Source organism: Nomascus leucogenys, unplaced genomic scaffold (assembly GCF_006542625.1).
Source record: "Nomascus leucogenys isolate Asia unplaced genomic scaffold, Asia_NLE_v1 Super-Scaffold_241, whole genome shotgun sequence".
NCBI lineage: Eukaryota > Metazoa > Chordata > Mammalia > Primates > Hylobatidae > Nomascus > Nomascus leucogenys.
The window spans coordinates 887,130-901,002 of NW_022095767.1; the positions used below are offsets into that span (position 1 = coordinate 887,130).

The following is a 13,873-nucleotide window of genomic DNA, read 5'->3' on the forward strand; positions in this document are numbered from 1 at the left end:
CACCCCAAATATACTCTTTTAGTTATTTAAAAGGTAAAGTATGTGTTTGTTTTTTTCTTTTTTTTTTTTAGACAGAGTCTTGCTCTGTCACCCAGGCTGGAGTGCAGTGGTGCAATCTCGGCTCACTGCAACCTCCACCTCCTGGGTTCAAGCGATCCTCCTGCTTCAGCCTCCTGAGTAGGTGGGATTACAGGTGTGCGCCACCACACCTGGCTAGTTTTCGTATTTTTTATTAGAGACAGGGTTTCACCATGTTGGCCAGGATGGTCTCAAACTCCTGACCTCAGGTGATCCACTGCCTCGGCCTCCCAAAGTGCTGTGATTACAGGTGTGAGCTACTGCGCCCGGCCCTAAAATGTGTTGTTGACTGTAGTCACCCTGTTGTGCTATCAAATACTAGAACTTATTCATTCTATTTAACTATGTTGTTATAACTACGAGCCATCCCCACTTCCCCCTGCTCCACTACCCTTCCCAGCCCCTGGTAACCATTCTTCTACTCTCCATCTCCATGAACTCAATTGTTTTAATGTTTAGCTCCCACAAATGAGTGAGAACATGGGACATTTATTTTTCCGTGCCTGGCTGATTTCACTTAACATAATGATCTCTCATTCCCTCCATGTTGTTGCAAATGACAGGATCTCTATCTTTGTTATGGTTGAAAAGTATCCCATTGTGGCCGGGCATGGTGGTTCACACCTGTAATCCCAGCACTTTGGGAGGCTGAGGTGGGAGGATCACCTGAGGTCAGGAGTTTGAGACCAGCCTGTCCCAACATGGCGAAACCCCATCTCTGCTAAAGATATAAGAAAAAATTAGCTGGGCTTGGTGGTGCGCACCTGTAATCCCAGCTACTCCAGAGGCTGAGGCAGGAGAATCACTTGAACCCAGGAGGCGGAGGTTGCAGTGAGCCAAGGTCGTGCCATTGCACTCCAGCCTGGGCAACAGGGTGAGATTCTATCTCAAAAACAACAACAAAACAGTACCCCATTGTGCATAGGTACCACATTTTCTTTATCCATATGTCTGTTGGTGGACACTCAGCTTGCTTCCAAATCTTGGCTGTGGTGAACTGTGCCACAACAAACGTGGGGGTGCAGGTATCTCTTGGATACACTAACTTCCTTCCTTTTGGGTAGATACATAGGATGGGATTGCTAAATCATATGGTAGTTCTCTTTATAGTTTTTTGAAGAACCTCCATACTGTTCTCCAGAGTGGCTGTACTAATTTACACTCCCACCAACAGTGTACGAGGGTTCCCTTTTCTCCACATCCTCGCCAGCATTCATTATTACATATTTTGGATAAAAGCCATTGTAACTGGGGTGAGGTGATATCTCATTGTAGTTTTGATTCAGATTTTTCTGATGGCCAATGATGTTGATGTTGAGTACCTTTTCATATACCTGTTTGCCATTTGTGTGTCTTCTGAAAAATGTCTATTCTGATCTTTTGCCCTTAGGCTTTTCCAAATATAAGATCATATTATCTGAGAATAAGGATAATTTGACATCTTCCTTTCCAATCTGGATGCTCTTTATTTCTTTCTCTTGTCTGATTGCTGTAGCTAGGACTTCCACTACTATGTTGAAGAACAGTGGGGGAAGTGGGCATCCTTGTCTTGCTCCAGATCTTAGAGGAAAGGCTTTCAGTTTTTCTCCATTCAGTATGATACTAGCTGTATGTCTGTCATACATGACTTTTATTGTGTTGAGGTATGTTCCTTCTATACCCAATTTTTCAAGGGTTTTTATCATGAAGGGATGTTGAATTTTATTACAGGCTTTGTCAGCATCAGTTGAAATGATCATATGGTTTTTTTCCCTAATTTTATTGATATGATGTATCACATTGACTGATTTGCATATGTTGAACCATCCTTGCATCCCTGGGATAAATCTCGCTGGGTCATGATAAATGTGAGTGACCTTGCTTTATCTGGCAACACAACTATGAAGTCAGAACTGTTCAAACTAAGGCTGGGAGTGGTGGCTCACACCTGTAATCCCAGCACACTGGGAGGCCGAGGTGGGCGGATCACTTGAGGCCAGGAGTTGGAGACCAGCTTGGCCAACATGGCGAAACCCTGTCTCTACTAAAAATACAAAACTAGCTGGGGTTGGTGGCGCAGGCCTGTGATCCCAGCTACTCAGGAGGCTGAGGCAGAAGGATCACTTGAACCTGGGAGGTGGAGGTTGCAGTGAGCCAAGATCACACCACTGCACTCCAGCCTGGGTGACAGAGTGAGACTTGGTCTTTAAAAAAAAAAACAACTGTTAAAACTAGAACTTTCTACCTCGTCACTCTGTTTGCCATTGTTTCCCACCAGGTGGAGCCATGATCATATTTATTATCTTAACATCTTAACATGTTTACTTACGGTAGCATGACCTCCAGTGGTCCAGCCTCGTGGTATTCATGCCCTTCTGGGACCTATACCCCTTTGTGTGTAGGTTGGGCATAGTGACAAGCTTCTAACAAACAGCATATGGCAGAAGTGATGGGATGTCACTTCCGGGACAGGTTACTGGAAGACTGGTTTATGTCCTGCTGGTCCTCCCCACCTTGCCCTGCTTGCTCTGTGGAAGGGGCTTCCATGCTGGGAACTGCCCAGGGAGAGGCTCATGGGGCAAGGAACTGATGCCACCAGCCAACAGCCAGCAAGGACGTGAGGGCTGCCCACTGCCACGAGTGAGTCTGGAGGCAGATTTTCCACCCTGAGATGCCTACAGCTCCAGCCAGCCCATTGACTCTCACCTTGAGAAATCTACAGCCAAAGGCACCCAGTCACCCTCACCCAGATTCCTGACTGCTGGAAGTTGTGACATCGTAAATGTTTCTTGTTTTAAGCCAATACGTGTTGGTGTAATTTTCGTTTTGCTTTTGTTTTTGTCTTTTTGAGACAGTGTCTTACTCTGTTGCCTGGGCTGGAGTGCAGTCATACGATCATGGTTCACTGCAGCCTTGGCATCCTGGGCTCAAGCGATCCTCCTGCCTCGGCCTCCCAAAGCACCAAGATTACAGGCATGTGCCACAATGCCTGTCCTGGTGTAATTTGTTATGTGGCAGTAGAAAACTAACACACCTGTTATGTGGCAGTAGATAACTAATACATAACTAATAAATATTCTTCTCCCAACTCCCTCTCTTTCCCCCCTCACTGGACTGTGATGTCTGTGATGGTAGGGACCATTATCAGTATTGTAACCTGTGTGTCATCAGACAGCATGGCACGGGGTATGTTTGTGCATGGCATTCAAAAGTTCGTGGAGTAGGCCAGGCAGAATGGCTCATGCCTATAATCCCAGCACTTTGGGAGGTCAAGGTGGGCAGATCACCTGAGCCCAGGAGTTGGAGACCAGCCTGGGCAACATGGTGAAACTCCACCTCTACAAAAAAAATGCAAAAATTAGCGGGCCTGATGGCACATGCCTATAGTCCCAGCTACTTAGGAGGCAGAGGCAGGAAGATCACTTGAGCCTGGGAGGCAGAGGTTGCAGTGAGCCAAGATCACACCACTGCACTCCAGCCTGGGTGACACAGTGAGACCCCATCTCAAAAAAAAAAAAAAAAAAAAAAAAAAAAAAGGTTTGTGGAATAAATGAAGGAATGCATGAACAAAAGTTGTTAGTTCTCACATAAGCTTTTAAAAGACAGATGCTCAAGAGCAAGTAGGATAGTGAAATACTGGCAAAATAAAATATCTTCTCTGGGTTTGCTCTGGGAGAGCAGAGTACCAGCCAGGGGTCAGTCAGAGAAAGAGAATGATGAGGAGTGAGATGTGGATATGCATATATGTATCCAGGTATCAGTCCTGGTTCTCCAGAAGAACAGAACCAGTAGGAGATATAGATATGATATATACACATATGCATATACATACACATATATGCTGCTGAAGTTTGGATATTTGACTCCCCAAACCTCATGTTGCATTTTGATCCTCAATGTCAGGGGTGGGGCCTAATGGGAGGTGTCTGGGTCATGAAGGTGAATTCCTCACGATTGGTTTGGTGCCAGCCTCTTGGTATTGAGTGAGTTATCTCTCTATTAGCACCTGCAAGAGTTCCCCTGGGAGCTGGTTATTAAAAAGAGACTGGCATCTTCCCATTCTCTTGCTCATTATCTTGCCATGTGATTTGGACATGCCAGCTACCCTTCCACTTCTGCCATGAGTGGAAGAAGCCTGTGGCCCTCACCACTGCAGACTGGTGAGTCAAATAAACCTCTTTTCTTTATGAATTACCCAGTACCCAGGCTCAGGTTGGTTCTTTTTTTTTTTTGAGATGGAGTCTCGCCGTGTCGCCAGGCTGGAGTGCAGTGGTGAGATCTTGGCTCACTGCAACCTCCGCCTCCCGGGTTCAAGTCATTCCCCTGCCTGAGCCTCCCGAGTAGCTGGGACTACAGGCACATGCCACCACGCCCAGCTAATTTTTTTTTGTTTTGTATTTTTAGTAGACACAGCGTTTCACCGTGTTGGCCAGGATGGTCTCAATCTCTTGAACTTGTGATCCACCCACCTTGGCTTCCCAAAGTGCTCGGATTACTGGTGTGAGCCACTGCACCCAGCCCAGGCATTTTTTTGATAGCAAAGCAAAACAGACTAAGATATATGCACATACACATATATATACATACATGTATATATGCATGCATATATGTATACATGTATTTATTTATGTATTTATGTATTTACTTATTGCAAATGAATGGGCTTCTGCCATTTTGGGGGCTGGCTAGGTAAGTCCAAGATCCACAGGGCAGGCTGGAAACTCTCAGGCAGGAGTTGATGTCATTCAAAAGCAAAATTCCTTCTTCCTCAGGGAAACCTCAGTTCTGCTCCCCCAAAGGCCTTTCAACTAATTGGATCAGGCTCACCCAGATTATCTAGGATAATTTACTTACAGTCAACTGATAGTAGATGTCAGTCACATGTACAGGATACTTTCACAGCAACACCTAGGCTAGTGTTTGATCAAATAACTGGATACTAGTGTTTGATCAAATTGCTGGTAAAGACATACCCAAGACTGGGTAATTTATAAAGGAAAAGATGTTTAATGGACTTACAGTTCCACGTGGCTGGGGAGGCCTCACAATCATGGCAGAAGGCAAAAGTCACGTCTTACATGGTGGCAGGCAAGAGAGAATGAGAATCAAGTGAAAGGGGAAACCCCTTATAAAATCGTCAGATCTCATGAGACATTTTCACTACTACAGAACAGTATGGGGGAACCATCTTCATGATTCAATTACCTCCCACCAGGTACCTCCACAACACGTGGGAATTATGGGAGCTACAATTCAGAGACGAGATTTGGGTGGGGACACAGCCAAACCATATCATCTAGGTAAATGGACATAGGAAGCTGAATATCACAATTCGTAAGGGATGGGTGATAGGGATTTGACCATATGCATTGCATAAGCTGGTTGAGCCATCGCTGTAAGGGTGATCTCTCTGCATCTGCTGGTACAGCCTGAAGTCAGCAGGGCAGGTATTGGGAAGGGAAGATGGGATACGAAGTGGGGAAGCCAGGGCAGATGAACTGAGAGGATCAGTGGGAAGCCATGTAGACAGACGGGACCCTCGCAGTCTCCAGGACCCCAATTTTCACGAGCGGATGTCTTCCAGGAGAAGTCACTGCTCTTTGATTTGGAGTTAAATGTGCTCCTCCAGGAGGATCCTGTGGGAGCTGGGAGAGGTAGGGGCCTGGCTGCTGCCTCACATCCCCAGGGAGAGCCTCAAGGTGCAAACAACATGCATGACAGCCACGGTGCCTGGGCCTGCACCCACCTGCCCAACACAAAAGCATAAGGCTTCTGCTTCCCTTCTGCCTTCCACGTTCACGCACGTTGTCTCCTGAGGCCTATGCTAACTTTCAGCTACATAGGGAAGGGCTTGTGGGAAACCTCCTTCAGCTTAATGAAATTGACACATTACCAATTCATGACCAGTGGGAACTGGGACCTTGGTCACCTCTTTGGCTGTGGCCAGAGGCCCTCCTAGAAGCAGAAAGAATTGAGAAGTGATGCTTCCTGCAAGCAGAAACTATTGGCAAGCCATCTCACAAGGGAGGCTGGGCAATGTAGTTTGCAGGCTTCTAGCTTGGTGGTACAAAGGAGGGTGCTGATGGCTGAGAATGAAGCAGAAAGCCAGCAGATAAACACTGACACCAAACCAGAGGGGTGGAAATGCTGGCTGACAAAGTGACACTCTGTTGACCTCCAACACCAGCACTTCTCGATCTTAGGGCCCTGTTCCAATTCTCCTTACATCTATTCCTTTTGTCTTATTGGTTGGGGCCCTATTTTCCCTTTGATGATTCTCCAGTCTTACGAACCTTGGTGTCACGTAGACTTGTAATTGCTCTGAGGACAAATCCATTTTCGTGAGGACACAGGTTGGTCATGCCTGCAAAATCACTCTCAAATCTGAATCTACCTCCCTCTCCCTCTACCCTCACCAAAGCCACAGTGATCTCTCTCCTGCTTGAGCAAACAGCCTTCTAACCTGGACACCCGTTTCCACTCCTGCTTTCCTCAAATTTTCTCTCTACACTCAGCCAAAGGGACTTTTATAAGGCACAATCCAGCTGGGCATGATGGCTCATGCCTGTAATCCCAGCACTTTGGGAGGCAGGGGCAGGTGGATCGCTTCAGTCCACGAGTTTGAGACCAGCCTGGGCAACATAGTGAGATCCTGTCTCTACAAAAAATACAAAAAAATTAGCTGGGCGTGGTGGTGCACACCTGTAATTCCAGCTATTTGGGAGGCTTAGGCAGGAGAATTGCTTGAACCCGGGAAGCAGAGGTTGCAGTGAGCTGAGATTGCACCACTAAACTCCAGCCTGGGTGACAGAGTGAGACTCTGCAAAAAAAAAAAAAAAAAAAAAAAAGGCACAATCCAGGTCTTGTCACCCCAGTTGAAGACTCCAAGGCTCTGTCTTATGCATGAAATAAAATAGGAGCCTCTGTATCTTGATCTCTTCCTGCCTCAAGTTGAGAACTCACTGAGTCTTGCTCACTGGGGGCTGTCCTCTGGCCTCTCTCAGATCCTCAAGTCCTCCAAGTTCTTCACTAAAGAGCTCTGTACTGGCCGGGCGTGGTGGCTCACACCTGTAATCCCAGCACTTTGGGAGGCCGAGACAGGTGGATCACCTGAGGTCAGGAGTTGGAGACCAGCCTGGCCAACATGGTGAAACCCCGTCTCTACAAAAATATGAAAATTAGCCAGTCGTGGTGGCATGCACCTGTAATCCCAGCTACTCGGGAGGCTGAGGCTGGAGAATTGCTTGAACCTGGGAGGCAGAGGGTGCAGTGAGCTGAGACTGCACCACTGTACTCCAGCCTGGGAGACAGAGCAAGACTCCGTCTCAAAAAAACAAAAAACAAAAAACAAAAACAAAAACAAAAAATATCTGCACTTTCACTTTCTCTTCTCCATGCCTGGGCCTCTCCTCTTGTCACTGCCCTTGCCCACCATGGCTGCCTCCTTTGTATTCCTCCCTGCCAGGTGTCACCAACTCAGAGTGACCCTCCCCAGCCCTGCTACCTAAAGCAGAGTCCTCCTGCAGTCATTTTCCACCACATCACCTAGTTGGACTTTCCTGGTAGCATGTGTTTTTGCTCCACGAAATGATTCTATTTCTAGTTATTTATTTAGTTTCCCCTTATCCTTGTAGACCGGAAGCCCCAGGAGAGCTCAGACTTGGTCTGGTGACTGCTCTCTGTCCCATCAGTGACAGTGTCAGTGTCCTCAGATCTGGGATTATTCATGTTAAGTCCAACACCCCCAGAGCCCTCGAGAGGAAAGGGAGAGGCGGTGGCGGGATGGACACCCCTGCCTGCTCAGCCCTTCTCCCTGAGGTCTCTTGGATCTGAACAGCAGCAAGAGATCACGGCAAATAAATCGCTCAATGCTTGTGTGTTTTGTGCATGTTTTTAGTGCCTCCAAATGCTGAGCATTTAGGGTTTGTTTCCGAGGTTGTCTGAAATACGCTAGGGCCTTGGTGTTGGAAGCAAATTAGGATACCTGTTGTCTGCCTGTGCTCTGTGTCAACCTGAGGAGCTCTCGGCTGGGCCACGTGGAGCGTACACGGGGTGGGCCCCACAACCCCAGCCCCAGCTGTGTTTTCCATTTGTGTGTTTTTTTTTTTTTTGAGACAGAGTCTCACTGTGTCGCCCAGGCTGGAGTGCAGTGGCGCGATCTCGGCTCACTGCAAGCTCTGCCCCCGGGGTTCACACCATTCTCCTGCCTCAGTCTCCCGCGTAGCTGGGACTACAGGCGCCTGCCACCATGCCTGGCTAATTTTTTGTATTTTTAGTAGAGATGGGGTTTCACCGTGTTAGCCAGGATGGTCTCGATCTCCTGACCTCATGATCCGCCCGCCTCGGCCTCCCAAAGTGCTGGGATTACAGGCGTGAGCCACCACACCTGGCCGTGTTTTTGCAGTACCTGACCCACCTGCTCCCAACCTGCATTTTAGCTTTGACACTTGTGCTATAACTTATCCTGCCAGTGTTGCTCTGAGACCAAGCATGCCGGAAATGCAGCTTCCCTCATCATCACTTATCCTCATTGGCTAACAGGTGTTCTAGTCTTTTTATCTATTTTATTTTATTTTATTTATTTTATTTTATTTTATTTTTATTTTATTTGAGAGAAGGTCTTGCTCTGTCACCCAGGCTGCAGTGGAGTGGTGCAGTCTCTGGTCACTGCAACCTCTGCCTCCTAGGCTGAAGCAATTCTCCTGCTTCAGCCCCCTGAGTAGCTGGGGTTACAGGCTCCCGCCACCACGCCTGGCTAATTTTTGTATTTTAAGTAGAGACGGGGTTTCGCGATGTTGGCCAGGCTGGTCTCAAACTCCTGACCTCAGGTGATCCACCTGCCTCGCCTCCCAAAGTGCTGGGATTATGGGTGTGAGCCACTGCGCCAGCCGAAAATCATTTTTCAATCTTATTTTCCAAGTGTTGAATAAGTTTCCTGCACAGAGCTCCTGAATCATGTTATCTCTAAAGGTAACTATTGATAAAATAAAGGGCTGGTCTCATTCTGGTCTGTACTATCCTTAATTAAAATATCGGAGAACCCACAATTGTTATGGGAAATAGAAAACAAATTGGAGCTTAATTTGTGGCATATATTCCCAATCCCAGTGATCAATAATGTTTGTATATCATTTATATTAGTACACAGATTCAGTGGTGGCTATTTCATGTGGTCTCTGAATTGTGCCTTTATGTAGCGTAGGCTCTGTCCTATTTGGCTTGGTAAACTTACATAGATAAAACAAGAGGTGCTAATTGCACACAGAGGCCTCCTTGTTGTATGGTTAGTAAATCTAGAATTATGTGGTGGTGAGCACTGCTAAAACCAGAGAATTAGCTTCTGTCTGGAGATTATGTAAGGAATCTAGAATCGTATATTTGGACTGGACTCTATTAGTCTGGAACTAATAGAACTTTCTTTTACTGCGTACTTTTTTTTTTTTTTTTGAGACGGAGCCTCCCTCTGTCACCCAGAGGTGGAGTGCAGTGGCGCGATCTTGGTTCACTGCAACCTCTGCCTCCCGGGTTCAAGTGATTCTCACACCTTGGGGTCTCAAGGAGCTGGGATCACAGGCATGTGCCACCACGCCCAGGTAATTTTTGTACTTTTTGGTAGAGACGGGGTTGCACCATATGGCCAGGCTAGTCTCAAACTCCTGACCGCAGGTGATCGCCTTCGAAAGTGCTGAGATTATAGGCGTGAGCCACCGCGCCCTGCTGCCTACTTTTATGGGTGAATTCTCCCTCCTTCAAGATCCTTTAAGTCTGGACTGAGATCCTGTAAACCACAGCATATGTACTGGTTTAATTTCCTGGGAGGGCTTGTAGGATCTGGTTCTACAGATGAAGTTCTACACATCAGCCTTTGTTCCATAATGGTGGGCTTTTCATACTAGATTAACTGGCTTTATTCTCACATACGATATCGTCAGTATAGCCTTGGTAGTACATTTGATTTGTCTACATCCTTGCAACAATGGGAGCCAACGTGTATTAAACTCATGAGAATGCTACATTGTCAGAACGGATGAAGTTATTCTGCATTGTCAGAAAGGATGAAGTTATTTGTAATAATATCTACCCATTATTCTAAGTAGTTGCACTGACTACTTAGTCAATTGATGTTTTTCATATTTTTATCAGAATCATTATGGATCTTTCCAGATATAATATATGTAAATATGGTTCAGTTATTTATTGATACATTATAACCATAAAGTTCAAGCACAGCCAATGTTCTTTGTTAAGGAGCAGTTATAATTTTTCTAAGCCTTACCCATCATAAATGCATTCATCTGCATTCTGATTAGAATTATTATAATATTTCAGGCACTCTTCCCACCTCAGCCTCCTGAACTGGGACTACAGGCGTGTGCCACCTCGTCTGGCTAATATTTTTAAAAAATTAACTTTTGTAGAGATGGGGTCTCGCTGTATTGCCCAGGCTGGTCCCAAACTCTTGGGCTCAAGACATCATCCTACCCCTACCTTCCAAAGTGTTAAGATTACAGGCGTGAGCCACTGCACCCGGACAGTTTATAATTTATATTGAGATTTGACACAGGATATGTTTTCCAGAATTTGGAAGAGTCAGATGGAAAAATACTACTGAGAGGCTTTCATTCCAATTTCCACAAGTATAAATGTTAAATTGAGAGTTGGCAGTGGGTCACGAAGAAAGGAAAAGAGCTTCTTCCTATGCCCATAAAAAGAAGAACATTTGTAAAGCAATTCTCAATAATATTAAAAATAAATAACCACAAGCAGATTTCCTTCATCAGTTTCATTTTGTTCTATGTAAATAGGAGTCTGTTTTTTAAAAATTATTTATTTATTTATTTAATTTTTTTATTTTTTTTGAGACGGAGTCTTGCTCTGTCACCCAGGCTGGAGTGCAGTGGCACGATCTCGGCTCATTGCAAGCTCCGCCTCCCACGCCATTCTTCTGCCTCAGCCTCCCGAGTAGCTGGGACTACAGGCGCCCGACACCACACTCAGCCAATTTTTTGTATTTTTAGTAGAGACGGGGTTTCACCGTGTTAGCCAGGATGGTCTCGATCTCCTGACCTCGTGATCCGCCCGCCTTGGCCTCCCAAAGTGCTGGGGTTACAGGCGTGGGCCACTGCGCCCGGCCTGTTTATTTATTTTTATCAGATACAGGGTTAGTCGTCATGAAATAATCTACTTATGGACTAGAAAGAACTCTGGAAATCCTGGTTCTGCTTCTGGTACAAAATATCACAGGTGTCTGCTTGGGATGACAATGCCGGTTTACACGGTGATACGGTTTGGCTGTGTCCCCACCGAAATCTCGTCTTGGATTCAGTAGCTCCCACAATTCCCACGTGTTGTGGGAGGGACTCGGTGGGAGGTAATTGAATCATGGGGGCAGGTCTTTCTCGTGCTGTTCTCGTGATAGTGAATAAGTCTCACGAGATCTGATGGTTTTTTTGTTCTTTTTTTTTGGCTGAGCACAGGGGACTTTATTGATGGTACACGACAAGGTGGGGCTCCTTAGGCCCCTCCCTCTTCAGGGGATCTGCATGGAAACTGTGAGGAGGGGAGATTCGCAGTGTGGTGGGGGACTGAGTGTGGCAGGGACTCCCCAGCAGTGAGGACCTCTCTCTTCCTCTCATGTTCTCTCTGGGGCTGGTGGTCTGGGGGTCTTACTCCTTGGAGGCCATGTGGGCCATGAGGTCCACCATACTGTTGCTGTAGCCAAATTCATCATCATACCAGGAAATGAGCTTGACAAAGTGGTTGTTGAGGGCAATGCCAGCCCCAGCATTGAAGGTGGAAGAGTGGGTGTCACTGTCGAAGTCAGAGGAGACGACCTGGTGCTCAGAGTAGCCCAGGATGCCCTTGAGGGGGCCCTCCAATGCCTGCTTCATCATTTTCTTGACGTCATCATATTTGGCAGGGTTTTCCCAGACGGCAGGTCAGGTCCATGACCAACACGTTGGCAGTGGGGATATGGAAGGCCATGCCTATGAGCTTCCCACTCAGCTGGAGGATGACCTTGCCTACAGCCTTGGCAGTGCCAGTAGAGGCACGGATGATATTCTGGAGAGCCCCACGGCCATCATACTACAGTTTCCCGGAGGGGCCATCCACAGTCTTCTGGGTGGCAGTAATGGCGTGGACTGTGGTCATGAGTCCTTCCACAATACCAAAGTTGTCATGGATGACCTTGGCCAGTGGCACTAAGCAGTTGGTGGTGCAAGAGGCCTTGCTGATGATCTTGAGGCTGTTGTCATACTTCTCATGGTTCATGCCCATCACGAACATGGAAGTGTCAGAAGAGGGGGCAGAGATGATAACCCTTTTGGCTCCTCCCTGCAAGCAAGCCCCAGTCTTCTTCATGGTGGTGAAGATGCCAGTCGACTCCATGATGGACTCAGCGCCAGCATTGCCCCATTTGATTTTGGAGGGGTCTTGCACCTGGAAGATGGTGATGGGATTTCCGTTGATGACAAGCTTCCTGTTCTCAGCCTTGATGGTACCATGGAATTTGCCATGGGTGGAATCATACTGGAACATGTAGACCATGTAGTTGAGGTCAATGAAGGGGTCATTGATGGCAACAATATCTACTTTACTAGAGTTAAAAGCAGCCCTGGTAACCAGGCTCCCAGTTCCAACAAGTCCATGGTCTCCAGACTTCAACATCACCATGGTGTCTCAGGGATGTACGTGGCTGGCAAAGCACAAGAAGATGCGGCTGTCTGTTGAACGGGAGGAGTAAAGAGCCAATCTGATGGTTTTATAAGGGGGAGTTTCCTTGCACAAGTTCTCTCTCTTGCCTGCTGCCATGTAAGATGTGCCTTTCACCTTCCGCCATAATTGGAAGGCCTCCCCAGCCTCACGTGGAACTGTAAGTTCATTAAACCTCTTTTTCTTTATAAATCACCTCATCTCAGGTATGTCTTTATCAGCAGCATGAAAACAGACTCACATACATGGGAAAGCCTGAACCCAGTGAGTCTATTTCTTGAAGTGTCAATAGCTCAGGGTATCAGGTATTGTCTATTCATCGAGGCACTTTGACTCTCCTTTGTCCAAGACCCAATTTCTGGCCTGTAGTTTCCAGCTAACCTTCAGGAAAGCATGAAAGGAAAGCAGAAGTCACTTATTGATTGTAGGACTAAATAATGATGGGGAATTTACTACAGTGACTAATACTATCTAATAAGAAGAAAACGGACTGCTCTATTAGGGCATACTATATAATTATTCCAAGAGAATTAGATCAGTGTTTCTCCTGGGGGCAAGAACAGATTATGGACACTGAAGATATTGACACATTACCACCCTGTAAAAGTGGACAGTCTCTGAGATATATTTATAATAGTGACATCTAATGCACAAAATTCATCTAAGGAAGGCTGAGCTCATCTTTTTAATTTGAAAGCATTTTTCACATTGTGTGTTCAAAAATCAGGGAGGTTTTTACACTATTGTTGAATCATTTTAAAAACAGAAGCATATCAAATATAGGCTGGGCATGGTGCCTCATGCCTGTAATCCCAGCACTTTGAGAGGCCGAGGCAGGTGGATTGCTTGAGTGCAGGAGTTCGAGAGCAGCCTGGGCAACATTCTCCAGCTGAGGCAGGAGAATCGCTTGAACTCGGGAGGCAGAGGTTGCAGTGAGCCAAGATCACGCCACAGTACTCCAGCTTGGGCAACAGAGTGAGACTCTTGTCTGGAAAAAAAAAAAAATCATGTCAAATATACTTAAGATTTCTAGCATCCCGCCCTGTGTGTGTATTTCCTATGGTGGGTTACAAGGCGAGGGAACAGATCTTTGGTGCTTTGG

At 46.5% G+C, this 13,873-nt stretch overlaps 1 protein-coding gene and 1 pseudogene across 1 annotated transcript in view; one reads left to right on the top strand and one right to left on the bottom strand.

Annotated features, from left to right (window-relative positions):
* Positions 1–13,873, top strand: part of PPP5D1 (PPP5 tetratricopeptide repeat domain containing 1) — a 109,512-nt gene that overhangs the window by 29,966 nt on the left and 65,673 nt on the right. The window lies entirely within an intron of this gene.
* Positions 11,724–12,660, bottom strand: LOC105737784 (annotated as a pseudogene).